At 49.8% G+C, this 26865-nt stretch overlaps 1 protein-coding gene and 2 pseudogenes across 1 annotated transcript in view; 2 read left to right on the forward strand and 1 right to left on the reverse strand.

The window, feature by feature from the left end:
* LOC101660354 overlaps positions 1 to 8669 on the forward strand; it is a 54869-nt pseudogene extending 46200 nt beyond the window's left edge.
* The window catches only part of LOC123520977 (amyloid beta precursor protein binding family B member 2-like), a 279202-nt gene extending 257611 nt beyond the window's left edge, over positions 1 to 21591 (reverse strand). Inside the window, exon 1 of the mRNA XM_045284051.1 lies at positions 21537 to 21591. The gene's annotated coding sequence lies outside the window, so the exon portion shown is untranslated. The remainder of the gene's footprint in view (positions 1 to 21536) is intronic.
* LOC115873364 lies at positions 19057 to 19172 on the forward strand (annotated as a pseudogene).
* Positions 21592 to 26865: the final 5274 nt, after the last annotated feature.

Raw genomic sequence — 26865 nt, forward strand, 5'->3', positions numbered from 1 at the left:
TGACTCCACAGCCTCCAGCTACTGTTTCTGCTACCAGTCTGCCGTGACGCAGAAACCCGCACACTCCAGAGTATAATGTGCTATCCCTTACCACAATGCCAATGACGCCATCCGTTCAAAAGATGGGGCCTGGGAGCAGTTCAAACAAGCCACCTCGTTGCTACCACTGCTGCCAGTCAGGCCCACCGGTCTGGAGACAAATGCCACCGCTGCACAGACAGCACCATCCTTCCTACACAGGAGCTGTGGCAGCAGGATGGGTTAGGAATCTGACTACTCACTGCAAGGTCAGCAGGTCAAAGCTCATCGGTCACTCTACAGGAAAAAGATGAGACTGTCTGCTCCCACAAAGCTACAGAGCCTTGGAAACCCCATAGAGGGTCGATATCAATCGGAATCGATGTGATGGGGGGGCTGCAGATGGCCCACCTTTTTGGTTAGTAGTTGAGTGTCCATCTTTTGTGCCATCCCCAGCCACTGTTGGCAAGCGGACACCGTGTCCACTTCCTTAGCTAACTCACACAAACGGCTCTTTCCTGGCCATCTACTTTGTTCAGATCACAGGCACCGAAAACCCCACGGAGAAACAGTTCTACGCCGAGAGAGTCTGAATCAGACAACAAAGAGACTCATGGGCACAGACCCCGCCTACAGAAGCAGGGTGTCGTTTAACATCATGGCCACATGTTGTAAAGGTCAAGAAGGCTGGGCTGGGCATACCAGAAACCATCAAGCCCTGTCCGTGTCACCCTGGGTAAGTCACACAATCCCTCTGAAACCTCATTTCCTCACTGGAGACACGAGAGGCACGGCGTGTTTCACAAGGTCTCTGCAGGCCCTACGTGAGAAACTCCCCGCGCAGTGGTTGAGCAGCGTATCCGAGCTTCCATTCGGAGCACCTGGTTTGCAAAAGGCTATGAAAGGCAGCAACAGCTCAGAATCCATTTGCAGGGTCCCCACATGGATGAAGCCTCCACGGCTCAATTCTGGATTCTTTCTGACCATTCACCAAGCGTGTAGATCATCTTACCCGCGGGCAGAAGGTCTTGCAGAGAGGACTGCTTCCAACCCCTCTCTGGCCAGCCCAGGGAGAGACAGTCTCTCTCGTAGGGCTTGCCGAGGTGTGACCTGGATGGAAGTCACCATGCTGGGGACAACACAGGAGTCGCATAGTCGTGAGTCATGCCCTACCAGTCTCGGCCTGACTGTGGGTCGGAAGGTCCAGGACCAATCTTGTCAACCCTTCTACCTATAGACATGTGTCCCAATCATGGTCTTGCCCCTGCTTCTGCAGTCCCACCTGCAACTGTGAGCGACTGTCTGCCACCAATCATGCTTTTGCGGCAGTTTCATCTGCACCCGCTCCCCACCCCCACCCCCTCACAACTTAATTATCTTGAGTCCCCATTGTGAACCCTCGGATGCCATTCTGACCTCATGCTGATGGCCTCCCTCATCCGGATGAAGTGGCTGTGTCTTTGTGCTGTCTGGGTCTCTTTTAAGACTTCATACATGTTTTCCTTAAATTCTATTTAAGGTAGGGTCTCTTTTGTACCTTAAAGCAGCACTTGGCTGCCAACCTTCAGGTCAGTGGTTCGAATCCACCCGTGGCTCCACGGGAGAAACGAGTTGGCCATCTGCTTAGGTAGAGATTACAGCCTCGGAGGAGGCGCCGTAACTTTTTCCATCACAGACGCTTCTCACCTGAGACAGGTGCGGCACGAGCAAGTGCTGCCGGAGACGACCAGGTTCCGGATACGTTTGGATTCGGAATGAATTTGGGGTTGTTGTACTTTCAGAAATCTCCTGCTCTTGCCAAATTTTTCATGACTTCCCCCCCACATCGTTATATGACGCCCCTGTTTAAGCAGCTTTGTAGGAAACCCTACGAGTCAGCTCTACCCTGTCCCATAGGGTTGCTGGGGTTCGGAATCCACTCTCTGGTAACAACAAACACATTCTTCAAATAGCAGCTGCCAGCCAAAGCCTCATGCTGAAGTCGCAATTTTAGAAATTTAAATTCTAAGATTCTTAACTGGATTACCATACGAATACGAATTTCTGTGCCATGAGTTTAGCCTGTACCTTGGTGGTGTAGTGGGTTAAGCGCTTCTAGCCACAAGGTCAGTAGTTCAAACCCACTAGCCGCTCCACCAGACAGAGAAGAGGCTGTCTTCTGCGGTAGAGATTGACTACGTCAGACACCCACAGACACAGTGCTACCCCTGTCATACAAGGTCACTATGAGTTAGAATCGACTCGGTGGCAGTGAGTCTGGTTTGGTTTATTTTAGCCAGTTTATAATCCAAAGCTTACTGCAGAGGCCAAGTGCCAAGACATAGCACTCACTCTGTGTGTACAGGCACATACTATGTAATTTTTCAAATGAAATCCCTAGTAGACTGGGGTGGGGGTGGGGGGAGTCACGCTTTAACATTCCAACAGAGTTATGCAAAAGAGTTTAGACGTTCCTTTAAAGCCAGTGGTAAATTAGATTCCCATTCAAATCACATTAAGGAGTCTAGGAATTGTGATGGGCGCTTTGAGTTTGAAGAGAAGACTTCAAAAAGTTTGCAGGAAAGTGGAATGAAAAGATAATGGAAATTTTCCACAGCCTTTTGAAGCCCCACCGGCATCTCTTTATATTCTAAGAGAGCACATGAAGGTTGCTTTTAGGATGGAAGTCTAGAGATAGAACACTCAATTAGCCCTTGTCAAGGGAAGAAAACAATGAAGGGAATGGGAGAGTAACAAGCACAGATCCCTGAGCAGCCAAAGACTGGCAGTTCCGGGAGACTGGCACTGCTGTGGGCCGTCTAGGGTGGCCCTGGGGTCATACTGGTTTTGCACGGGGCTGCTAACCACCAGATCTGAAAGACAGGGCTTTCTACTGCCAGAAAGATTTCGTTTTGGAAACCCACAGGGGCAAAAATCCTACCTTGTCCTAATGAGTCAGAATCGACTCGATGGCAGGGAGTTTGGCTTCTAGTTTTGGGTGACCGCCTACCTTAAAGAGGCGGCCAGGCCTCCTGCTCTGGTGTCTCATGGAGAGGGCGGGGCCGTGACTTATGGTGGGAACAAAGCCCGACACATAGCTGGTAGGAATGTACATTAACCTGGCCACTTTAAACGACTTGGGCAAATCTACTAAAAAGTCTAAAGATGTATTCCTTACAATGCAGTCATCCACACCCAAGAGGAATGCACACTCAGGGTCCACTCAAAGACCTGGACAAGATCTCTTAGCTTGGAAGGCATGCCTTAGCTCTATCAGCTGAGTTCTGCCGAAGGGAATGAGTGCGACTGAACGATGGGCCCCGTGTCTAACCTTCATTGTTTCTTAAGCAAGATTCGGTTACTTAAGATTTTAAGATACACAAGAGTACATCCCATGTATTTTAGTCTAAAAATTCTATCCCATATATCAATATACCCCCATCTCAACAATATTCTATATTCTACATCAGTGACTACTTTAATGACACCATTATTGGAATTGCTAATGACCCCGTGGAGGTAATTTTTAGTATGGCTCCAAAAAACTGAAAATGCTGCCACTAAAATGGAACGTGGATATATAAACACTTCATGCATAGGAATGGATTTTGAGCTCGTATTTAACTGTTAGGGCTCGTATTTAACTTAACTAATTAAGCCCTAAGCATAATCAGCTCTTCTGCTGCAGCCCCACTCAATACTTGCCCTCGTGAAGGGCTCACTGGAGACACGGTGCTACAGCCAAAAAGTGTGGTGAAGAAATCAAATGGTACCCAGCTATCAGAAAGAATAGCGGCTGGGGTCTTAAAGGCTTACCTCAGAACAAGCAGCCATCCAAGTGAGATGCCAACTAAGCTCACACAGTAGAAACACACCAGTCTGTGCCATCCAAGGGTTGTAAATAACAAAACCCCAGGCCGGAGAAGGGACTTGTATTAGAGCTTACATTCTGAGTACCTGGTTTACATAAGGCTATGGATGACAATGAAAGTCCAAAACCCACTGGCAGAGACCCCATGGGGAATAAGCCTCAAATGAATTCCCTCAGACCACTGACCAGTGACATGTAGAGCCTGCCCTCAGATAAAGTGCATCGGAAAGTGAATTGATGTAGCTATAGTTAGCTTCAAATGTAATATCATTAGTTTTACCTTTTAACCTACTCATTTCTTTTTTATTATTTTCTACTTTCTTTTGGATTAAGAAAAAAAACTAACCAAAGTCATTAAACAAGTTGTATAGAAATTGCCAAATGAGAACCTATTTTGCTGTGTAAACTTCTACAGGAAAGAAACAATAACATTTTATTTTTTAAAAAGAACAAGTACAAGAATGTTCACAGCATCCTTATCGCTAAGAGTTAAAGATCCACCAACAGCGATGTGAATAATTAAAGTGTATGCAAATAATGCAATAGTATACACAGGTTGGCAGTTCAAACCCTGCAGCAGCTCTGCAGGAGAGAGACCTGGTGATGTGCCCCCACAAATCTGACAGCTGAGAAAATCCCATAGGACAGCTCTATTGTCTCTACTCTGTCTCGTGGGGCTGTTATGAGTCTAAATTGGCTCACACAGCAGCATGCACAATGAAGGAGAATGAATCAGCGCTACTTACAACAGCATGAAGGCTGAGCAGAAGGCCCCTCGTGTACGGGAACACACACACACACACACACACACACACACACACACACACACACACACGGAGTGGAGTAGCAGTCCATTTGCATCCAACCGAAAGCAGGCAAAACCTAGCAGAAAAGGCACACTGGAAGAGGTACTATCCGGAAGGGGACTCAGGAAAGAGAGGTTTATTGTTCATCTGAATCTGGATCACGGCTACACAGGTACGTGCACATAGAAAAACTCCCTGAGGTGTACACTTCAGATTAGCACACTTGAAAGTATACTACTGACGAAGTGATGCATTTAAAGTAAGGCGTTGGCAAAGAATATTAAAAGGACCGTGGACTGCCGGAAGAACGCACACATCTGTCTCGGAGGAAGTAGAGCCAGAGCGCTCCTTAGAAGGGAGGATGGTGAGATTTTGTCTCGTGTCCTTGCTGTCGAGAGAGAGCAGTCCCCAGAGAAGGACATCAACACCCTGCTTGGTGAAATAGAGGGTCCGTGAAACAGACAGACCCTTGATGAGAGCAGTGGCTGCAAGAATGGACTCCACTAAGATTTACGAGGCTGGTGCTGGGCCAGGCAGTGTTTTGTTCTGTGGTCGCCTGAGTCAGACCGACTAGATGGCACCGAACAACGATTTAAGCTAAGGTGTGAGCTAATGAGTAAATTAATGAGTAAATAAATTCCCCCGCGGACTGCAGCAGGATGGCAAATCCACTCCCCCAAAGGGCATGCTGACCACAGCTACCTCATCACCACACAGCCTCGCTGTGGAAGTCAAGCCACCAGCACCAGAAGTCCTCAGAGCAAGTAAACATGCGTACACTCCGCTTTCCTAAGGAAGCCACTTGCTAAGTATCCTGGACACAATTCCTGAGATGGAGAACCCTGACTTGGCCACCGTCGGCCATCCATCCCTTCTCTTCTACTCTCTCTAGATCTCAGACAAAATTCAGCAGCCCCATTCTGCATCAGAGAACATGTACCCTCTGTGTGGAGTTCCTGGTGGAGACTACAGTTCAAGTGCTCAGATGCTAACTGCAAGGCAGAAGGTCCCGGTCTATCCACGGGGTGCCTCGGAAGAAAGGCCTGGTGCTCTCCTCCTGGAAAAGCAGCCCTGGAAGACCCTGTGGGGCGCAGCTCTACCCTGATACACATGCGGTCGGTAAGCATCGGAGTCCACAGGGACTGGGTGCTTCCATCTGTGAACCCCAGAAAGCCAGCCCCGAGCTCATCCAAGTTGTTTCCCTAAGCGCTCCGGGCAGTGTCCCAGTGGTGGGTTGGTGCTCGATACATGTTTACTGCATTTTGTTTGAACAATTCTGTATGTATTTAATTTAAACATACACACACACACACATACACACAATACAGCACACACAAACCTCACTGCCATCAAGCTGATCCCAACTCATAGAGACCCTATAGAACCTGGTGAGATGGTTTCTGTGGGTTTCCAAGACTGTAATGCTTTACGGGAGTCGAAAGCCACACACATCTTTCACTTGTGGAGCGGCTGGTGGATTCGAAATGCTGCCTTTGGGGTTCATAACCTACTACACCACCAGGGTTCCTTAAATACAAGTCACTTAAAACACCAAGGATCAAGCATCACACTTTCTTTTAGACTCTTCCAGATAGGATGCAATCCTACATACATGTTTGTTCCCATGAAAACATTAATTCCTCAAATATTCTTGTACTTTAAGAAAAAAAATTTTTAAAGACCTACAGCTTCATCTATATCTTCGTCTCGTTTCACCCATGGTAGATTTACTTTCTAAAAGTTACTCACCAAAAGAATTTTCCACACAGGCTTAAACTTTTGCTTGTGGTCATCTCTCTCATTAGGAGCGGTGGGGAAAGAAGAGCGGGGCTCAGCCGTGAAGACAGAAACAAGGCCCCTGTCATGCCAGTCGGTCTGGGTCGCCAATGTGCTGGGGCTTACCGTGTTTGGTTGGCCAGAAAGCCAGCACAAGGGGCTTCACGTCAGTCACAGAGGCCACTGCATCACAGGTGACTGCACAGACGTCGTGGCTGTGACAGCGTGGCTGTCACCCTGCTGGCTCTGTCCCGCGTATAACCCACAACATGTGCCCTGGTCCTGTGCCACTCCAATGATCGGTGTGTGGCCCTCCTCTGTTGTAGCGAGGCGTCAAGCATCACGCGCCTCACGGGAGAGAAGCGGTTCCAGCCATCACATTAGGAATGAGTTCATTAAACGAGTTAATGAAATGTTAACCAGACGTTTTGCATTTGAATTGTGGGGCTGGAGAAGAATCCGGAAAGTGCCAGGGGCTGCCAAAAGGACAAACGGATCTGTGTTGGAAGCAGTAAGGCCAGAGAGCGCTGTGGAGGCAAGGATGGCAAGACTGTCCTCATACTTTGGACCTGTTGTCAGGAGAGACCAGTCCCTGGAGAAGGATGTCGTGTTTGATGAAGGGGAGGGGCGGTGAGAGAGAGGACGGCCCTCAAGGGCACGGGCCGACAGTGCTGAGTCCATGGCTCAGGCACAGGAACAACTGTGGGCACCGCACAGGAGTGTGCAGTGTTTCGTTCTGTTGTGCACAGGGTCATTATAGGTCGGAGCCGACTTGATGGTCTCTAACAACAACGAGATGTTTGACCAGTATGGCCCGAGAATGGGGTTCTAAAGATTCAACCAGGGGCCGAGAGGAGGTGACGTGGCTGCGGAGGGGACGCCGAGTGGGCGCGCGCCCCTTCCAGCACGGGGAGGGCGCTGAAGATCCCGGGCCACGGGCCACAGGCCGCCTCCAAGCCACGGATGCAGCCAGGGGGACCGCGGCCCCCACAGAGCCTGCCGGCATGTTGGCCACCACAGGGAGATCTCTGCCCCTTGGGGCTGAGACACCCCAGCTTTTCCTCAAGCTGAAGCGGTAAGGTTGCGGCCAGAAATCTTCCCACAAAGGAGTGGTGGTGGCGCAGGGCAATGGGGCGCCTGCCGGCACCGAGAGACGGACATGGTGGAATTGGCCGAACTGGGCCCCCTGCTAGAAGAGCAGGGCAAAGGAGCAGCCACCAACGCAAGCAAGACTGAAGAGGAGCAAACATGCCCAGCGCCCCAGGAAGAGGAGGAGGAGGTACGGGTGCTGATGCTTCCCCTGCAAGCCCACCGCCATGGAGAAGATGGAGGAGTCTGTGTATAAGGTCTGGGAGGGGCGTTGGAGAGTCATCCAGTATAAGCTGCTCCCCGACTGGATGAAGGACCATGATCACCTTCTGCACGGCCATCGCCCACCCATGCCCTCCTTTCGAGCTTGCTTCAAGAGCATCTTTCGTATCCATATGGAAACTGGCAACATCTGGACCCATCTGCTCGGTTTTGTGCTGCTCCTCTTTTGGGGAATCTTGACCATGCTCAGACCCAATACGTACTTCATGGCCCCTCTGGAGGAGAAGGTGGTCTTCGGGATGCACGTTCTGGGTGCAGTGCTCTGCCTCAGCTTCTCCTGGCTCTTCCACGCAGTCTATTGTCATTCTGAGAAAGTGTCTTGGACGTTTTCCAAACTGGACTATTCAGGGCTCGCTCTACTGATTATGGGGAGCTTCGTTCCCTGGCTCTATTACTCCTACTGCTCCCCACAGCCACGGCTCATCTACCTCTCCATTGTGTGTGTCCTGGGCATTCCTGCCATCATTGTGGCACAGTGGGACCGGTTTGCCACTCCTAAGCACTGGCAGACAAGAGCAGGAGTGTTCCTGGGACTTGGCTTGAGCGGTGTGGTGCACTTCAAGGTGTGGTGCACTTCACTATGACCGAGGGCTTTGTCAAGGGCACCGCCGTGGGCCAGGTGGGCTGGTTCTTCCTTAGGGCAGTGATGTCCATCCCCGGAGATGATCTTTATGCTGCTCAAATTCCTGAGCGCTTCTTTCCTGGAAAGTTTGACATATGGTTCCAGTCCCATCAGATTTTCCCATGTCCTGGTGGCAGCAGCGGCCTTTGTGCACTTCTACGGGGTCTCCAACCTTCAAGAACTGCATTATGGCCTAGAAGGTGGCCGTACTGACTCCCTTCTCTAGCCCTCCTCGCCAGAGGGGAGGAGGCGAAACTTCCCAAGTGCTTTGAAAAATAACTTCTTGACTGAAGTGAGAGGAAGCGTCCGAGTTGTCTGCTTCTAGAAGAAACCTCTCAGAGAAAATGCTGCACCCAGCAAACATCGGTCCACTGTCATACCCACTGCACAGTAAACGTCCCGTTTCCCTACCTGGGAAGGCAGGGGATGGTCTATCTTAGCCAAGATACCTCGTCCCCTCACAGAGACAGGACTCTGAAGCTCATGTTGAGATTTTACCCCCCCTCTTCCAACCATTTTGGAAACGAGTGATGAACTGGGACTCTTCAGAAATTCTGTTTCTGGAAGAAAATGTCCTTCCCTCACCCCCATCCGGACTTTGTAACCTGGCTTATCACGGGTCATCCGTTTTTGTAGCACACTTTTCAAAAGCAATTCTAACCTGGCCCCATCGTTCTAGGGTCTGCATCTGTTTCCACAGCAGCAAGAGCAAAGCCGCCAGCTCCTACAGAGCCCACCCATCATGAAGGTGTGTCCAAGCTTCAAATAACTTGAGTTTTAATTTTTTTTTCTTGGCAGAGTAATGTAAAATTAAAATGGGGAAAGATATTTAATATTTAATACTAAGCTTTAAAAATAAACCTGCTATCATTGCCCTGTAAAAATAAGTAAATAAATATCCAAACAGATGCATGTGCTGGACCAGAGGTTCCGAAACAGCTTATTTGACCTGTCACTCCCAGGGGAGAAAAATTACTCAGCACCCGCCTGGCAATTAAAAAGTTTGTGCTATAGCCCATAATCCAGGATAAAGTGCAGGTATCTGCTTCTGTTGCCCCCTTGGACTAACTCGAGCCCTGGTGGCAGAGTGGGTTACATGTTGGGCTGCTAACCACAAGGTTGGCAGTTTGAAACCACAATTGCTCCACAGGAGAAAGATGAGGCTCTCTACTCCCATAAAGATTTACAATCTTGGAAATCCACAGGGGAAGTTCTAGCTCATCCTATGAGGGTTGCTACGAGTCAGAATTGACTCAAAGACAGCGAGTTACAGTCAATGGATCATTCCACTTTGGGAAGCCATGATCCTTTGCATCCATACTCTTGAGCTCTCAGAATGCAAACCTGGGACACACACACACACACACCATATCCCCACCCCCACCCCCGCAAGGCTTCTTCCATCAACAAGCTTAACACATGCCTTGTGGAGATGGCCGAGTTCTGCATTGGTACTTTTTTGGGTCTCCCAGGATCCAGCTGGACCCAGGACCAACACTGTTGCTGTTTACAGGAGCTATCTGAAAAGCCCAGCCTTGGACAGAGGGGGTCGGAGTAGGGAGAGCACACACATGCAGGTGTGCCCCCAGTGAGAGGGTATTAACAACACAAGCAAAAACAACAGAACATCAAAGGCAAGTGAAGATACATTTCAAAACACCCAGAAGAGTGGTTAACAAGGGAAATGAGCGGGTAACAAGGGAAGTAGGTACATCTGTATTGATCTGTTTTTCATCTGTTCTGATTTGTATTATCTTCTGCTTTCTTTTGGATTGAGGTTTTTCAGTGGTTTGTTGTTGTTATCATTGTTGGGGATATTTTGCATAGAATGTTCAAGAATAGGTAAATATATATATTCAAGAATAGGTAAATCTATAGTGCCAATAACTAGATTAGGGATTTCTTAGGGTTATGGCAGGGGAAACTGGGGGACCCTGAGAAGCTAATAATGATGGTTACATGGATGAAGAAAATGTTCTAAGATGCAGATTTGGTGATGTGTGCGTAACTTTTTAATACGTTTTACCTTTTGAATTGTACAGTATGTGAAATATATGGAGTGGAGCAGCCACAGTGAGAGAGCAGGTGTTTTGGACAATGGACAGGTGGAGCTCATCCCTATTAGAAAAAAAAAATTGTCTCAGTACAACGGGGAGCAGGGGGTGGACTTTCTGTCCTACAAGCTCTCCCAGAAAGGATACAATTGGAGTCAGGTCAGTGATGTGGAGGAGAACAGGACTGGGGTCTCTGAAGGGGCTGAAGCAGAGCTGGAGACCCCCAGTGCCCTCAATGGCAACCCCTCCTGGTGCCGGGCAGACAGCCCTGCGGTACTTGGAGCCACTGGCCACAGCAGCAGCCTGGATGCCAGGGAGGTGATCCCCACGGCCTCCGCGAAGCAAGCTGTGCGGGAGGCGGGCTATGAGTTTGAACTGCGCTACTGGCGGGCATTCAGTGTCCTGGCGTCCCAGCTCCACATCACGCCAGGGACAGTGTCTCAGAGCTGTGAACAGGTAGTGAATGAACTCTTTTGGGATGGGGTGAACTGGGGTCACATCGTGGCGTATACGGTATGTGAAGTATCTGCCAACAAAACGATTGAGAGGAGAAGGAAGAGTGGAGCATTTACATTTATTAATACAATGCTGTGTGCCTTAAAAATAAATAAGATGAACACAGAATCACACCTCCTCTTGATACACATCTGCCCTTGGCTTCTAAGACACGACACTCTCTCCATAGTGGCCGATTCGCCGAGGTCTCCTTCACGGGGCCTTCCTCGGCTCCCCAGCCTCCTAACTCGCCAGGGCCAGGACTCAGGTCTGGGGCCTCTCTAGTTTCACCCCCTCCTGGGTGATCGCCTCCACGAGACAAGGCTTCCTGTCGCAGATTCTCCATCTAGACCCATGGCCGCTCACAGCTGCAGACACACGGATCCCCTGCCCCGTCCCTGTCCACACAGGTTTGCCCGGTCACGACCACCACCAGCACCATTGAGTCTGTTCCGGCTCATGATGACCGAGTGTGTCCGAGCAGAACTGTGCTCTGCAGGTGGTCCCGAAGCAGGTCCTTCTTCCCAGGTGCCTCTGGGTGGACGCAATCCCTTAACCTTTGGGTGGTAGGTCAGGGGGTTGACCCAGGGACACCCCAGCTGAGCTAGAAACATCTCACAGAAGCATGTCCAAAGCCCAACTTCCCAACCCCTTCCTACTAAAACCTGTCCCACGGGACCAGTCTTCTCAACCACACATCAGAGGCACTTACAGGCTTACAGGCGTCAATCTTGCTTCTTGTCTTCCTTACACACACACACACACACACACACACACACACGACACACTAATAAACCCGGCTCCGCGATGACATCCAACACTTAGTTGCAGTGCCTCGTCTTTCTCCCAAGGAGCAGCTGGGGGATGCGTGAGTTAGCAGCCCAACACAAAACCCAAGATCCTTGCTCTTCGTTCGAGCTATACCCTTTCCCCCACAGCCTCCTAATCTGGTGTGATTCTCTCCGTAGCATCTACAGCTTCTACTATTAGTCCCTATCATCTGTCCCAATTGTTCCTATGCCTAAGCCCATCGCTGCAGCTACTGCATCAGTGCATCTCACTGTGGGTGGCGCAGAACCAGGCAGTGCGTGGGGCTGTGGTGCGTACGGTTGCTACGGGTCGGGACCGACTCAACAGCACTTCACAACAACAACATCTTCTAAACTCAAGGATGAAGGTGGAAGGAAGACACTCCAGACACACAGGGCCTCAGACAATCCACCGCTCATGCATCCTTCGTCAGAAACGCCAGGGAGATGCACTCCCCCAGGAGGAAGAGGACTGAAAAACAGAATGCAAACAATCCTGGAAGCAGGAGCGGGGCAACAGAGAGGGGCCTCCAGGCGCCAGAGCAGGGGAGCCGGTGGGGCAGGGGGCTCCAGGAAGGAGTGTTTCAGGACAGTACAAAACTAAGGTCTGATACACCTGTACAAACCAAACCAAACCTAATACACCTGATACACCTGTACAAAGCAAACCAAACCTACTCCCTGCCGGTGGGTAGCCGATGCCGACTCACAGCACCCCTAGGAGACGGGACAGCACCCCTAGGAGACGGTGACTCTTTGGCGGGGTCGAAATTCTGTCTTTCATGCTCGGAACAGCTGGGGGTTTCAAACTGCTAACTTTGCGGTTTAGAGCCCAGTGCATAACCACTATGCCAGCAGGGCTTCCACAAGGTGTCTGGAGAAGCCCACGCCAGTGTCCTGCTGAAAGCGACTCAGCAGTGACTCTATGTAAGTCATCAGTCACCACGGACTATTACTTGACACCCTCCCCCAGCCCCAGGGCTGCTCACTCCTTGTCAGGTAAAGCAAATGCAGAAGTAAGCTAAAGCCTGGGTTTTGAGCACTACCCTTGGCCAAGCACTGATTTGAGTACTTCAGATTAATCTACTCCTTTCATCCTCCCCAAAGTTTGGCATTCATACTTAAAAGTTAACAGAGGCAGGCATCAAAGATCTAGCACCAGGTCACACCACCATATGTGGCAGGGTTTGGACACTAGCAGTCTGGCTCCAGGACTTTAACCAATGGTCAAGGAGGCTATTAAACATTCAAGGAAACATGGAATTAAAAGATATATCAAGGGCTCAAGTAGAAAGCAAATGTTTTGAGAATGATGATGGCAACAAATGTACAAATGTGCTTGACACAATGGATGTACATATGGATTGTGATAAGAGTTGTACGAACCCCCAATAAAATGATTCAATAAAAATAAGTTTTTAAAAAAAGATAAAGGCATTTTCTCAAGAACTTCTTGAAGTCCCCTAGGACTGCTGACCCTGGTGAGTCACCACCCCTGGTTCTCTCCAGGGGAATAATCCAGACCTTTGGATATGTTGATCTACTTCCCTTAATGCCCTGTCCCCCTCCCTCTTTGCTACCTAGCAAACTCCTACTCAACCTTCAAATCCCATCTTTAGGAAACCTGCCCAGACGTTCCTGAGCAGAACTAATCAAGCATTACATCCTTCCACCGTTTTCTCTGTTGAGGCCCTATTTCACTAACACGTGAACAAACAGTGTTAGACTATGAGCTTCATTATGGACATAATTAGACTATGAGCTCCGTTATGGACAGGAGCTGGGCTTTATTCCTGTCTGATTCTCAGCACTTAATAAACAGCAGAAGAACAAACTAGCTGACAGAGACGAGGTTTCCCGGGGTGCCTTTAATAATCTAATGGCATTTTTGAAGGGCTTGCTAGTCTACAGTCCCATTGAAGAAGGTACCATCATTGCTCCCATAGAGCAGAGGTGGCTGCCGGAAAAGTTAAAGATTCCACTATTGCCCAAGGTCAGAGTAAGACCTGGAAGTGGAACCCAGGGAGTAAGGCTCCCTGGTCAACGCCCCGCCAGTGTGCACGCTCTGTACTGGACTCACGAAGGCCCAGGGGAAGGGAAAGAACCAGTAGGTTCTGCATGGAGCTTACCTCCTGTCTTCTGCACTTTGATCAAGGGATGATTGGTCTGAAGGCTCCCTGAGGGGCCTTCCAGCGTGTCCATCTGCTTCACCCCTGAACACTCACCACCCAGCGTAAGGCCTGGTTTAGTTCTTACTGTGACCTTGGGCAATAATGGAATCGTCTTTAAGATTCATTTTCCATAACAATAACCTATAGTCATTTGCTATTTTTAACAAATGTGCACATCTCTTCTTAAAAAGGCAAGAGTTCTGGTAGTGTAAGATGACACAGACCCTTCAAATTTTGATCCACTTGACAAATACTAACCTACAAGGAACAACGTACAGGCGTTAGGCAGTTCTTCAAATGGGTGTGTTCCAAATTTCCCCATGAGAGCTTCAGTATTAGACTGCTGCCAAGTGTCCAACATGCAAGGCATTCACCACGAACCAATGGTGCTTTGTCCATCTATTAGTCACGAGAAATACACACGCCATCCAGCGGAAGCAACCAAAACCTGCCCCCGCAGCCGAATCCTGCATTGGGCCCTTTCAACAGACTAGAGGAAATTCTCTGGTATGAATCATTGTCATTCAATCCATTGCTCATGAGTTATTCTTTGAAATGGTTTTGTTGGATGATATCAGTTCTAACTAAACTGAATGACTACAGTCTATGCCAACCGAAAACTCATTGCCATCAAGTTAATGATGACTCACAGTGACCCTCCAGGACAGAGCAGAATTATCCCTGTGGGTTTGAAGACGACAAATCTTCACAGGCATAGGACGCCTCATCCTTCGCCTGGGGAGCAGCTGTTGGGCCTGAGCCGGTGAGCAGCCGATGTGTACCGGGCGACCCATACACCACTCGGGCTCCTTACTATAGTATAGTAAGCATCACCTAAATGAGAAAAAGGGTCACATGAATTACCTGAACTCATTTTAAATGAGCAAAATACTGCATTTCAGGCGAGATGACCTTTAGGGCAAGGTTGGCCGAACCAAAGTTTGTAAAGAAAATGCCATTTTCTAAAACTACATCCTTAACCAGAAATTCAATCTGTTTTCTTGTATTTGATCAACTTTTCCAACTCAAAAATAAGTGGAAACACTAACAGGCTATTCAGGACAGTTCCATTATTTCAGAAGAAATACAGGATTATGTACATGTTTAATGATAATTTCATTTTCAACATTATAAAAATTATACTTTTAAAAGAATTACAGCAACCAAAAGACCACACAGACTAATTCAGCAAGGGAAATCCTATTTACGCCTACATCACACTAAAGTGCAATCTTCGGATTAATACACCGGCGTGAGCCCCCCAGCAGCTCTCCCCTGGTGGCTACCACTCATTCTCTGTAATTACACTGAGTGCACATATTCTTAGGGCAGAACGCTCAATGATTAGGCAAATAAGCCATTTTTCACTAAACCAAAACATCGCAATGCCAGTTAAAGCCTTTAAAATTATACTTCATCCTACCAAGAGCATAGCAATTTTCTTTGTTTGAAAACTGCAATGCAGCTACAACGACAACCAAATACCACCTTATGCTTCTGACATGATGTTCACACCCATCCTTAGACGTTCTCCATCCTCCAGGGGAATTCTTGATTTTACAATCCAGTAACTCTTGTGCGCAAGGAAAATATTAATTGAGAGAGAGTTGTGAGGATGGGAGGGGATACACATTGACTGAGTGTCTCCTTCTCTCCTTCCCCCCAATCTACCTTCAGCCTGGTCTCACCTGCTCTAGCGGCCTGCCCTTGAGCAACCTGGGTGAACCTACACTTCCTCTCCGGTAAACAAGGGCAATGGCTCTGTCCTACCCTACCCATTGGGCAGGGGCCTCAAATTCAAGAAGTCTCCGTGACTGTTGTTGTTCAGTAAGTGCTCGACAAATATGAGCCCCGAGGGCTGCTGTGGCACACAGGATAAGGGGGTAATGTGTTCCGGGTCAACCAGGCTCACAAGAATGCTCACCAGCCCAGTGGCCACGGACTTGAGTTCCATGATGACCACTTGTGTCAGAGTGGTGCTGAACACCATATAGGGTTGATGTACCGAAAGCAGATGGCCAGACTACTCGGCCAGACTACTCTTCTGAGATGCCTCTGGGTAGATTCGAACCTCCAACCTTTCAGTTAGCTGTCAAGTTAGCCATTTGTACTACCCAGGGGGTCCTAAGCCTTTCATGTCTGTTTTTCCTCCAGTATCCCCAAAATGAAAAAAAAAACTCACTGCCATCGAGTCGCTGCCGTCTCAGAGGGACCCTACAGGACAGGGTAGTACTGACCCTGTGAGTTTCTGAGACTGTAACTGATTATGGGCGTAGAAAGCCCCATCTTTCTCCCTCGGAGCAACTGGTGGTTTCAAACTGCCGACCTTGTGGATCGCAGCCCAATACTTAACCACTGTGCCACCAGTGACAGGGTAAGATGTTATGCTGCTTGAGAGAGCTCATCAAACTGCAATGCCAGGCATGGAATGGGACCAGCTAAAGATAATAAGGAGTAGGTAGAGCCTAGGTGAACAACCTAAACCAAGACCATGCAGTTAAACATCAAGCATTGCAAACAAACCGCAAAGATTTTCCCATCGACCTTTTTTTAAAGAGCACGTTGAACTGTTACAAAGCATGAAGACGCCACTCTGAAGGCTAAGGGGCCTCACATGCACGGGAAAGCCGGACGGTGACGAAGGAAAAGCAGAGAAGAGCTGCTGTCCTTGAATTAGGGTGCTGGCTACGGCTCTGGACTATCCCTGGGGCTTCCAGGACAAGGAGCTCGAGTGGCGCAGTGGTTACGAGATGGGATGCTAACTGCAAGATTGTAGTTCGATACCACCTGCTGCTTCTTGGGAGAAAGACAGGGCTTTCGACTTCCATAAAGAGTTACAGTCTCGGAAACTCACAGAGGCAGTTCTACCCTGCCCTACAGGGTCACTCTGAATCAGCACCGACTCATTGGCAGTGAGTTTGGCTTTGTTTTGGGTCCAGACGAACAAGCAAATCTGCCTTGGAAGATGTGCAGCAGAATGCTTCTTAGAAGCAAAGCAGGTGAGACTGGTTCTCATGTTTGGGACATGTTATTAGGAGGGACCAGCCCTGCAGAAGGACATCATTCTGCAAAGGGGCGTCATCGAAGAGGAGGACCCTCCACTGCGGCCACAATGGGCTCCAACACGGCAAAGAAAGGACAGGGCAGGCCTTCACTGGAATCAGCACTTAACAACAACAACAATCTATTTCGTTTAAATGCTCAATCCTAAATATGACGCAAGTTTATTTTTTTAATAAAGAACCATCTTCTATGCATGGAAACAAAGGTGATGTTCACGCAGAACACCTGATTCACTTCACAGTAGACGGCACCACTGACTATTTCAACAATGGGGAAGAAACCATGAAAGTCAAGGTGCTGAGCACCTATTCCATGTCGCCAAACTCACTGCCATCAAGCCCATATAGCACTCACAGCAGCCCACCAGGACAGGGTAGACCTGGCCCTGTGGGTTTCTGGGCGGGCATAGAAAGCCCATCTTACTTCTGAGACGCAGCTGGTGGTTTTGAATTGTTCATCTTGTCATTAGCAACCCAATGCATAACCTCAACACCACCAAGTATTCGTCAGTTATCACCGTACGCCATCCCAACAGCATGACCAGGTAAGAATCGCTGTAGACTTGTTATGAATGGGGGGGGGGGGGACGACACAATGCTATCCCGAGCTATCCCAGGGAAAGGCCAGAATGGAAAACTAGACAGGCCTTGATTTAAACCCCATGCTCTTTGTCAGACAGTGAGTAACTCATGGCGACCCCAAACATGTCAGAGCAGAGCTGTGCCCCACAGGGTTGTCGATGAAGCTGATTGAAAAAAGATCACCAGGTCTTTCTGCTGAGGCACATCAGAGCAGATCTGACCTCTAGCCTTATGGCTGGCAGTCAAGTGTGTTAACCATTTGCACCACGCAGAAAATCTTTGGAATAAGAATAAGGCAGATAAAGAAATCAGAGTTGGGCAATCTAGCCACTTCTTTGAGGTCTACACAATGGAAGAAAATACTCCCACCAAAGTAATTCAACTTCTAAGGTGGGAGTCAGTATAGATCACACTCAATTCGCTCCTGCAAAGTCCCCTGGATGAGTATTCACACATGAGAAAGCTTTGGACAAGACATGGCACTAGAGAGCTTGCAGCTACCAGACTCAGGTAAGTGGCATCTACCCTCCAAGCTCCTGAGTCTGAGCCCCCTCGGCTGGCCCCACAGAGTTTCGGGCCCCTAGACAGATTGTAATAAAGTCGGACCATGCCCCCGAAACCTCCAACACAACTCCAGACCTCAGGAAAGTTCTACTGCGACAAGGAGGTTACACTACTCACTGTACTTGGGGCTTGGGACCAATTCTCTTTGGTTCCCAGTTAATCTCCTTGAAGAAATAAACACACACACAAACATGCACACACACACAACTCACTGCCATCGAGCCGATTTCAACGCACAGCGGTCCCAGAGGGCAGGGTAGAACTGCTCCTGTGGGTTTCTGAGACTGTAACTCTGCGCCAACTGAAAGCCTCTTCTTTCTCCCTAGGAGAGGCTGGTGGTTTCAAACTACTAACCCTGGGGTTAGCAGCCCAATGCGTAACCAATACACCACAGGGCTCCTCCTTGAAGGGATACTCCTAAAATGCACATCCTTTAAAAGAAACCAAAATGATCCTAGGAAAATTTTTCTTTTCTTTCAACTCACTGCTAAAAGGATACATATGAAAACAAAAACAAAACCAGTAAGGCTGTTTGAGAAGAAGGAAGAGAGAGAATCGAACCAACACAGGTCCACAGTCCCACCAGAGCACCGCGCTGTGTCCATTCTGCTCCCTCTCTGACCATCCCTTGCTTCATGCAAACAGTCTTTTATGACTGCGTCACATTGGCTATCCTTTAACGTCTGCCAAAGTCATATCCCGCTGAACATTTCCAAGATTCAAGGTCAAGGTTGATGCGCAGGAAAATCGACTGCAGAAACAAGTACCTGCGTTGCTTTCCCCCAGTCTGAGTAAGAGGAAATGTCACATCACTCTGTTCTAGCATAAGGAGATCATTCTCGGCAAGACAGTACGCATTGTTTAACAGGTGGAGCTGTGCTTGCTTGGGCAGCACCTACACTAAAATTGGAACTAAAATTGGATACAGAGGAGATTAGCAACGGCCCCTGCGCAAGGATGACACGAAAATTCGTGAAGCGTTCCATATTAAAAAAAAATAGTTGGGGCTACTCAAAAAAACCAAATTCACTGTCGTTGAATCAATGCCGACGCGCACCGGCCCTCTAGGACAGGGTGCAACTGCCCTGTGGGTTTCCAGGCTGTGACTCATTACGGAGTGGAAGGGAAAGCTCCTTCTTTCCTCCTCAGGGCAGCTGGTGGCTCTGAACTGACGACCTTTCAGATAGTCGCCCAATGCACTACGCCCCCAGAGCAGCTTCGTCGGGGCTACAGAGGAGAGAAGGGACACTTTCACAAATGCCCATCCAGTCATTTAAACATTAAGCAAGAATGTGCATAAACTCCGAGGGCCGTCATCCATCCCCTTGTCAGCTCCCCCAAGGAAAAGAGCACAAGAGCATCTAATGAAAATCCTGTTTTCTTCACAGGATATAAATCAACTTCCTCCCCGCTTTTAAAAAAAGCTGTTTTCCCCACAATCCACATATTCTCAGAGCTAAAGGGATGGAGGGGGGTGTGTGTGTGTTTTAAAAAGGCAATAAAATGTCATGTCTTGGTTTTGCTACTTATTTTTAAATATGTATGTAGCAGCAGGATTGAGAACTGGGAAGGGGGGGGGCGGTTAAAAATCCAGTCAGCGGGACATGATTTTTGACCATGAGATATTTATACATAAATTAATGGAATGCAAGACTTCCTTTATTTATTTTCATAGACATAATCTCAAGTCGGGGCTGGGGGCAGGTAGGCTGGCCCGACTGCTAGCTAAGCCCCATGGAGAGAGCATGAGTGTCCATTGTGCCGGCTATCACTCATATATTTTCTGTTCCAGTCACTGGGATACATTCCACTCGAAGGGGGCAGGTTTTCTACCCTGGGTTCGGGAAACTAGGTCAAGGGAAACAGTGGTTATTCAACATCTTCACTAGTTGATCTATGTTTTCTGTCTCACGTAGGGAAAAATATAAACCCCAAATCCAAACTCAATTGCAATGTGTCGCTGATGCACAGTGACCCGATAGGTATCTGTGGGTTCCCCAGACTGCAACCCTTCACCCCAGTGAAAGTCTCTTCTTTCTCTGGTGGGTCGGCGGGTGGTTTTGAACTGCTGACCTTGCAGTTAAAGCCCAACATGTAACCACTATGCCACCAGGGCTCCTCCACGGAAGTAAGACACGCCAGAGCCCGCGGGGCTTCCATGTCCTTGTTGTTGCTTACAGGCAGGCCAGCAACAACTCACGGCGACCTCCGAAATATCCCAAACCAGGTGACTGCAAGTCTCGGAAACCTGTAGACTTCAAGTTCTACAGGGTCACTAGGAGTCAGCATCAGAGTTTGTTTGGGGGTAGTGATGACTTAAAACAGCAGCAACTAGAGCAGCGGTTCTCAACCTGTGGGTCGCGACCCTTTCGCAGGGGTCGCCCGATTCATCACAGTAGCAAAATGACAGTGATGAAATAGGAACGAAAATAATTTATGGTTGGGGGAGTCGCAGCATTAGGAAGGTTGAGAACCCCTGAACTAGAGGCTCAGAGTCTAAATGAGGCTGTCAGCAGCTCGTGCTAAGGCTTTGAGAGATGCCTTCCTAAATCTCTTCCAGCATCTGTGAGCGCCTACCATTCCTTAGTTTGGGCAGCATTCTCCTACCCTCAGCCTCTGTCTTCATGCCTGCCTCTCCTTTCAGCAGGACACCAGCCACACCACCCCCTATGCTAGGACATTACTGTGACTGCTGTCAGGTGCCAGCGAGTCGATTCCGACAGCTCACCACCCCATGTGACTGAGAAGTACTGCTCCACTGGGGGCAAATCAGCGGGTTTTTCTCTGGCACAGACAGGGTAGAACTGCCCCTGGGGGTTTCTGAGACTGTAAATCTTTCTGGAAACAGAAAGCTTCATCTTTCTACCAGGGAGGCAGCTGGTGGTTTCAAACTGCTGACCTGGCATCTAGCCCAATGCATAACCCACTATGCCACTAAGGCTCCCTCTGGCACACTCGGGTGGGTTCCGGTCCACAGCTGAGCCACCAGGGCTCCTTGGGCCAACAACATCATCTTCAGAGACACTTTGCCAAACAAGGTCACATTCACAGGTCGCAGGGGTTAGCACTCCCACGCATCTTTTGTGATGCACCATTCAACCCGGGACAGGGGAAATGGAACCAAAACCATGCGCACCAAACCCACTGCTGCTGGGTCTGTTCTGACCCACAGCAACCTGACCAGGCACGGCAGAACTGCCCCCTTGGGTTTCCCAGGCTGTAAATCTTTCTGGGAGCGCCAAGCTTCATCCTTCGCCCAGGAAGCTGCTGGTGTGTGTGCACTGACTGGCCTTGCGGCTAGCAGTCCCATGTAGAGCCCACCGCGCCCACCAGGGCTCCTGGGGGATGGAACATACCTATTCAAAGTCGAAGGTCTTGGAACTGGAAGGAATCCTTTGGGACTCCGAGGCCTGATTCTCCCAGCAGTCCAGGCCTGGGTCCCAAGCAGTGTGGGCTCTTTCTGGATCAGTTCTGTCTATGTCTCTAGCTTCTCTTATTCTCTTCGGCTGACAGCGAATCAGGCATCTTTCTGGAAATTGCCCTAAACCTAACAAACAACAAACGGCCGCACAGGCTGGGGACTACCCCTTCTTTCATTGCGGATCACTGTACCAATGGCTACTTCCGTTCCCTCTCCCCCTTAATTACTCTCCGAGGACAAGGAGGGACCAGCTTTAAAAAGAGGCCCAGTGCACAATGCTCTCAGCCCGAAACTGCTCCTCTATGTGGCCTTGACCCGGCCAGCGGTCATTGTCCCTCGGACCGCAGCCTCAGGGTCACTTGCACCGACCACTTGGTTAAAGGAGCCCTCTCAGCACCTGGCATCACCATCACCACCCTCTTTATTTTTTCCAAGGTATCTTACCTCAAGGAGCCCTGGTGGTGCAGTGGTTAAGCACTCTGTTGCTACCCAAGAGGCCGGTGGTTGGAGCCCGTGGGAGGAAAAGGCCGGCAATGCGCCCCGGAAAGATGAGAGCCTAGAACGCTCTATGGGGCTGGTGGTCACAGCCAGCCCTGGCTTTCCAGGGAAGCCCCAGGCCAGCGACAGCAGCATCACCTGGGAAATCGTGAGAGGGCCCGCCACAGACCAACTGAGGCACACACAGGGGGCTGAGTTAGCAGCGTGCTTGTGAACACACCCTCGTGTATTCAAATATCCCCTGGAGAGAATGCTGATTAAGTTACTTCCTGGAAAAGATTAAACCGCCTCTTCAGTCGCTGCCATCAAGCCGATTGAGACTCATGGCGACCCTTAGAGGGCAGAGCAGAGCTGTCCCAGTGAGTTTCTGAGATTTAATAAATCTTTCCAGGAATAGAAAACCACGTATTGTTCCTGTGTAGTGACTGGTGGCTTCGAACTGCTGACCTTGCAGTTAGAGGCCCAACTTTCGGGCCACTTTGCCAGCCGGGCTCCTGAAAAGCAGACATGAACCAACAATGATTCCGGGCTGTAAGAATGGGGATAAAAACCCCAGGACAAGTAGAAGTCACAAGAAGGTGTGGCAATGCCCAGTGCCTGAGATGAGCCAGAACATGATATACACTCGCTCACCGTTATCCATCAAGTATGACTCACAGTGACCCTGAGAGGCAGAGTAGATCAGCTCCTAGGGGGTTCTAAGACTTTTAACAGGAGGTGACCGGAGCGACAGGTGGATTTGAACCACAGACTTTGTAGTTAGCGGCGCAATGCATAACCCACTATGCCACCAGCACTCTTAGAGATACGGATGGTCCTAAGATAAAGCAGCCCAGGTAAGCCCAGCAAATCATGACATCCTTGCCTGCCACTGCTCAGGAGTGAGGCTTTGCATGTGGAATGGGCACTCCTGGAATTACATGTTTCTGAGAACCACCTGGGATACAGTGTAGCGAACAGCGACTGCAGAGGTAGCTGCAGGTGAGAGGCGACAGTGATGGAAAGGAGGCCATGCTCCATGTCACGCCCAACAGCAGGGCTCCCTGTGGGAGTGTGGGGTCAACAGGCACCTTAGGCAAAGGTGGAGTGAGATCAAGGGTGGGAGAGGACAGAGTAAACATTCCCTCCCCTGGGAAACCCTGGGTTCCAGGGTCGGTGCTCCATCCAGAAAACTTGAGTGCTATCGTGGTTACATGTCGTGCTGCCAACCACAAGGCCAGCAGTTCAAGACCGCCAGCCACCGCTAGGGAGAATGAGGAGGCTTTCTACTTCCGTAAAGAGGAGCAGTCTCAGGCACCCGCAGGCACAGTTCTACCGTGCCCTACAGGGTCACTGGGAATCGGAACTGACTCGATGGCAGGGAGCTGTTTGGGTGTGAGCCCCCTCACGACGCGTGGCACTTTTTCCACACTGATGACTTCTTCTGCCCCTTCACCGCGAGCCTTCCCTGTAGGCTGAGAGCTCCAGGCAGGCCGGTGCAGCGACCACCTTGGTCATCTGAGCACGGCAGAAACTGAGGGAACGCATGGGCCTGGAGAAGCCAGCAGGCCGCTGAGAGTGGGCAGGCAGCTGTGCAGTCGCGAACGCAGCTGGAAGATTTCATCATGACGAATGGTCTTCCTGAACTTTTTTCCTAGTTCGTTGATACCATTTCAAAACACACAGAACGAAGACCTTTACGACTGTGAAGACAACAGTGACTCCGATCCGTCACATGGAGGCGACTGGCTCCACTTTGCAGTCAGAAAGAGCCGCAGCTTGAGCACCAATGCCCTGGGAAAGTAAGGCCCGGGTCGGTCCAGGAGCCCACGACAGCCGGCCAAGAAGAAAAGCCGGCGTCCTGGTGTTTCCTAGACCCTGCAAAGCCTGAAAGCAGAAGACGGGACATTTCCAGTCTCGCGGACATAACCTCAGGAGCCCTGATAGCATAGTGGATTATGCACTGGGCTGCTAGCTGCAAGGTCAGCAGTTCAAAATCGCCAGCCACTCTGTGAGAGAGAGGTGAGGCTTTCTACTCCTGCACAGAGGTCCAGCCTCGAAATCCCTGTCCTGAGGGGTCACTATGAGTCAGCATCGACTCGATAGCAGCAAGTTTTCTGGTTGCACTCGCCCACACTTTGACTCTGGGTTTGCAGAGAGGGTTCCTGGTGCGCAGGCAATGTGGTGGCCCACTTACAAGCTATTTCGGAGTCTAACTTGGAGGCGGTGCTAGTAGGTGGGGAGGGAAGAGCCACCAGGTGGGTGCCACCACCCGCGTCTCAAACCTTCAGGGAATCCTACAAGAAAGGGTGCTATGGCTGCCAGGGAGGCAAGCCCCAGTCTCCCTGTCCCAGCTCCCCATTTCTCACCAGTCCCACAATAGGCAGGACCAGAGAAAATCATAAACGTAATTCCCAGTCCCCTGGGAGGAGCCTCATTGAGGGCATACATTTGTGTCTGGGTAGGAGGGGGCTGCAGGAGAGAGGATAAAAAGCAGAACTATTAAGAAGTGGGAATTCTGGTAAAACAAATGCCAAGGACAAAAGAGAACCAAACAAACAGGACAACAATGGCCAATTCTTATGCCAAAGCACATGGAGAGGCCGAGCCAAGACCCAGCTGGCCTGGGTCCTCCAAACCAGTGAAACAGGACACCCCTGCTCTTTCAGGCGAAAAGTCAGTTTTCGTTTAAAACTGAAAGCAATAGCTGTCCAGGTCTTATTTCAGGCCAAGAATTGTTCAAAGCCCTAATCGTGCCCTAGCTCGTGAAATCTTTAGAGCAACAAAGACACCACTCAGTCCGACTGGAAAATGAGAAGAGGAGGCTGGGAGATGGGGGGAGGCTGTTGTGGGCCTGTGGCCACTTGGCTGTTCACTCTGAGGGTCATTTGGAAGAGTTGGAGGTTCAAACTCACCCTGAAGTTCCACGGGAGAAAGACGCAGGGCTCTGCTCCTGTCAGGAGAACAGCCTTAGAAAACAGTTAACGGAGACCTGGGAATACTGTGGGTTAAGTGGGGCGGCTTCCTGGCAAGGTGGGCAGTTCAAAGGCACCAGCCACCCCAGGGGAGAAAGATGAGGCTGTTTGCTCCCATAAAGATTGACCATCTCGAAAAGCCTAAGGAACAGTTTCACCCCATCCTACAGGGTCACTATGCGTCCGAATCAACTAGATGGCAGTGGCAGGTAAAAACCTGTGGCGTCACTCTACTCCTCTGCCACACGGGGCACTGTGAATCAAAACCAACAACATTGGACCCCACCCCCACCCCCAAGAGCCTGGCTCTAAACCATTAAACTCCCACCACTGCCAGTTTACTCCCTTAAAGAGTTACTGTCTCAGAAACCCAAGGGGTGGGGTGCTACCCTGCCCTGTAGGATCACTACAAGTCTGACGCCACTCGACGGCAGTGAGTCAGTTTTCTAAGTTGTCATGGTGTGTGTGGGGGGTGCAAGAAGGCAGGCTTTGTTCAGGCTCAGGACACGTCTTGTAACTGTGCTGAGTCATGGGGAGAGAAGAAACGCAATGCTTCCTGCACAGCTACAGGACCATCGTTGGTCCAAAATGAATCTCGGTCAGACCCAGACTGTCCCGAATTCCAAAGTGAGCATCACTGCTCACATGGGGCCTGAAGGAAAAGGCCCTGTTTCCTCATTTCTAAAATGCGGACAGAGTTCCTGGGTGGCACAAAGGGGGGAAGGTATGACACTACAAGGGTCCAAACACAGCTGGATGCTACACAGTCATTGGTTTCGAGACGGTCCCCCCACCCCGAGTTGACTAGACTGTCCAGCCCGAGTTGATGGAGCCTGCTCCTTGGCAGAGAGCATCAGCACACCCAGAGACAAATGCCAACACCACCTCTTGGAAGCCTCGTCTGCTGGAACATCCATTTCAATCGATTGCTCCTTTTGTTTAAGGCGGCCTGGTGGCGCAGGGGTAAAGAGTTGGGCTGTGATCCGCATGATCCGCAGTTTGGAACCACCAGCAGCTCCAAGGGAGGCAGACTGGGCTTTCTGGGCCTGTAAACAGTTACTATCTCAGAAACCACAGGGGCGTCGCTGTGCATCAGCACTGACTCGCTGGCAGTGAGTCTGGTTTGGATTTGGTCCCTCCTGTTCCTCTTTCCTCCTGGTGCTTTCCTTGTTCTGTGATTCAGAAACGCTTGCTGGTTCCCAGAATACTTTCAAAATTAGCTCCCATCAGTTTGTAGGATCTTGGGCCTGTATCCAAAATTCCACGTTCCTGGAAGGCTCATGGGCCTCTCGGTCCACCCACAGATCCCACTGGAAGCCAGCTTGGAAAGAGTCTGTCTGTCTTACACATTTTGGACATGTTGTCAGGAGAGACCAGTCCCTGGAGGACATCATGCTTGGGAAAGTGGAGGGGCGGTGAAGGAGGGGAAGGCCCTCCATGAGATGGATGGACACGGTGGCTGCAGCAATGGGCTCAGGCAGAGACCATGGTGAGGATGGTGCTGGACGTGGCAGTGTGTGCTGTGTTGTGCACAGTCACTGTGGGTGGAAGGGACTTGATGGCACTAACGACGATGACGACGGCAACAACAACAACAACACTATTCCATCCCTTGAGAGTAGAGCTCTCTGCGTCTCTGGGCTGAGGAGGCCTCATTGAACAGCCCCATGGTCCGCTTCACTGCCAAGCAAAAATATTCCCCAAGCTAAATAATAAATACAAATACAACTCTCCCTATCAATTGTTAAAAGGATACCTCACCCAAAAGTTGGAAGGGTGTGTTCTCACAGATGATTTTAACACGAGATCTTC

This window comes from Echinops telfairi, unplaced genomic scaffold (genome assembly GCF_000313985.2).
Source record: "Echinops telfairi isolate 266 unplaced genomic scaffold, ASM31398v2 ScPeMD7_7468;HRSCAF=8506_0, whole genome shotgun sequence".
NCBI classification, from domain to species: Eukaryota; Metazoa; Chordata; class Mammalia; order Afrosoricida; family Tenrecidae; genus Echinops; species Echinops telfairi.